This window comes from Carlito syrichta, unplaced genomic scaffold, assembly GCF_000164805.1.
Source record: "Carlito syrichta isolate Samal-C Ts95f unplaced genomic scaffold, Tarsius_syrichta-2.0.1 Scaffold1622, whole genome shotgun sequence".
In the NCBI taxonomy this organism is placed as follows: domain Eukaryota; kingdom Metazoa; phylum Chordata; class Mammalia; order Primates; family Tarsiidae; genus Carlito; species Carlito syrichta.
The window spans coordinates 11,711-15,116 of NW_006945718.1; the positions used below are offsets into that span (position 1 = coordinate 11,711).

The 3,406-nt window shown below is 38.0% G+C and overlaps 1 pseudogene; it reads right to left on the reverse strand.

The window, feature by feature from the left end:
* Nucleotides 1–383: 383 nt before the first annotated feature.
* On the reverse strand, nucleotides 384–2,146 carry LOC103257930 (annotated as a pseudogene).
* Nucleotides 2,147–3,406: the final 1,260 nt, after the last annotated feature.

Here is a 3,406-nt window from a genome sequence, read left to right on the forward strand (position 1 = left end):
CTCGAACCTGCGGGCTCAGGCAATCCATTTAACCTCAGCTTCCCAAAGCACAGGATTACAGGCTGAGCCACTGAGCCTGGCTAGCACTAAAATCTTGATTTGACAAAATAGTAGTAAAAATGCCTCAGGAATTTAAGTTGAAGGCTCTTGCACCCAGTATCAGGAATGTACAAATGTTTTTTTTAAAATAAAAATAATATTTAGGCATGGACAATGACAATAAACAATTATATATTGTCAACTGAAGCCAGTAACTGATAATTATAGTAATCTTCCTAACCAGCCAGTCTTTTCTTCAGTCATTTCTTTAGTTGAAGTCACTGAGGTTATTGGTGAGGACACTGTCTCAGTTCATTAATGATGGCAAAGCACTACCCCGGGAGTTAGAACATGCCTCCATCCATCCTATCTCCCATTCCACCCATTCGACCCATTCCAGGGTCCTTCTTTTCTCTAGAATTTTTTTTGACCATAACTGCTGTAGTTAACAGAAAGAAAGTAAAACCATTCTACAATCTTTGTTGGGTCAGTGATTCCTTTTTTCCACCATAGTCACAAAACCTTTCATTGTAACATCATAACCAATTTCTGAGGAACTCTGCAACACCTGCATTCTTGGCAATGGCCATTGCAGGAATTTTACTGTTCTTTTAACAATTTCTATACCAAACTTACGATCCCCATTAGCTGGCATTAATGAGTCCAAGGCTGGAATGCACTGAAGCAGGGCACAGCCTCTGCCCAGAAAAAAGCCTTCTTCCACAGCTAGTTGTGTGGCATTAAGGGCATCTGTAATCCTGGCTTTCTTCTCATTCACTTCAGTGTCACTTTTCCCACCAAACTTCTGCACAGTTACTCCATCTGAGAACTTTGCCAGATGTTCATTTAGCTACTTTTTCTCATATTTGCTAGTTGTGACATCTAGCTGCTCAATTCTATCTTGACTATGTTTTACAATTTGAGCCTTGTCACCTTTTCCTTTCATGAGCATAGCATCATCTTTGTTCATGATGACCTCTTCAACTTTTCAAAAGACATGAAACTGAAAATCTTTAATAGGTCAGCCCCTCTTCTCCAAACACTACATTACTAGTAGCAACAGCAATAACCATATAATTGAGCCTTTTTTTTTCTATTACCACCAAAACCTGGAGCTTTGACTGCTACAACCTAAAGACCAAATTTTAGCCTATTCAAAATGAGTGCACTGTTTCTCTACTAACATGTTCAGCAATTATTACAAAGTACATACAGTGAGCATTGGCAATTTCCAGAGCAGGCACAAAGAACTGGACAATAGAAAATTTCTTTTCACTTAGTGGAACATAGACATTCTGGAATTCACATTTCTGACCTTTTGATATATTAATAAAATATGGAGAAATATAGCCTTGATCAAACTTCATACCTTTAATAGTTCATAATTCATCATTCAGTGTTTTTCTATCCTTTACTGTGATGACACCCTTTCTTCCAACCTTTTTCATTGTATCAGAAATGATGCAACCAATTTCTTTGTCTCCATTTGCAGAGATTGTAGCAACCTGAGTAATTTCTTCCGGGGTTGTTACAGGTTTGGATTGCTTCTTAAATTCAGCAATGACAATGTCAACAGCTAACATTACTCCTCTCCTGATTTCCACTGGATTAGTGTATTTGCTGATCTTCTCAAAGCCTTCCTTGCCAATAGTGTGCTAACACAGTAGCAGTGGTGGTGACATACTCAGCCTCTCTATATGTGTTATTGGCAACATCCTGAACAAGTTGACTCCAATGTTTTTATATTTGTCTTTTAAGACATTTGACTATGCTATAGCCACACTATCTTTTGCTACTTTGGGGCTTCCCCAACTCTGTTCAGTAATCACTGTTCTTCCCTCTGGCCCCATTGTAACTGCTACAGCATTGGCTAAAAGTCTACACTTGGTAACATTAAGTCATGTGTATCCGCACTAAATTTTACATCTTTGGCATTGACCTGAGTGAGATGGGAAACCAGGGCCTGGGACACCAATCTCATTTGGCAAAGGATTCTGGGTAATCAGAGTATTTCTGTGGGAGCAGGACAAGCACAGACAGTCAAGTGAACAAGCGTGGTGAGTGTAACCAGAAGAAAATTCTTTTCTAGATTGCCTATTACTTTCATGGTATGTAAAATGCAGCTAGCATATATAACTTGAAAATTGGGTAATGGTCTTACTCATAACTTAAATTTTGGAGTCTAGGCTGTCTTGTCTTTGACTTTTTAAAAAAATTTATTATAAAGATGTGGGATACAATTCAGGATTAGGTACACAAACATTGACTACACAGGTACCCCTGTTGATGATTGTCTTTGATTTTTTAAATAAGTGAAAGTTTGGGAACTTAAGAATGAAAAATGTGTTTGTAAAATTCATTTTGTCAAAATTAAAGGTTCACACTAGAAATAAAAGTCAAATCTCAAAATATTTATTGTAAAAGATGAAAACAATGGAGTAAGTCGGGTACTCTACTTGATACCAAGGAGAAGTTTGTTCTACTCAGATTGTTCACTCCTCATAACTATCTATAGCTGCCCACTTACCAGGGAATCTCTCTGGGTTTCTATGAACTAAAGTGCATTCTGTGCCTGTGTCTCCTAACACTAAAGTCTTCTGTTTATTGGACTCCAATGAATTTTGAGCTTCACGTGGGGCCTCAGATTGCCTCTTATTGCTTGTATAAGACAACCTCGGCCATAGCTCTAGCCTTCAGGCTAGGAGGAGTCCACCCCTAGAATGGAGACATTGGAGTTTTTGTTTTTTAACTTTAAAGATGTGGGATACAACTCAGGGTTAGGTATACAAATATTCATTATGCAGGTACCCTTATTGATGAGGTGTGCCCCCCCATCCCCACACAGACTGTCACTTCTGCCTATCCTGCTTCTCTGCCCCCCTCCCAGCAGTTTCATTGGAGTTTTTTATGTGAAGTTTTTATTCTCTTTTTTTCTCTTCTCACAGGGCTTTAGAAAGGGGTCTTAATTGTTGGTCAGGAGTCAGGTCTTTTCAAAGGTTCCCTAATTATGGCATTAAATGGTTAATGTATTTTTTAATTGTCTATCTCAGCTGATATTAGATTATACACATCTGTTTTCTGGTAGCTCTAACTTAGCATTTTAGACTTAATTTGGCTTTTATAGTCTGGCAGATTTGACTTCTTTTTTTCCCTTTTTCTTTAGTAACCAGTTGGTCCTTATCTTTTCCATTTTTGGTCTCTGTAAGAAACTGAAACAGAGAAGCATTAAAGTTAGAACAATCTGCTAATTGCGAATAATGTACATGCAGATTCTGTATGCAGTTCTTTTGGTGAAATAACCACACAATTTTATGGGAGACTCATAAGAAGTGCCGTGAAATAGACTTGGACTTAATTACCATTCACC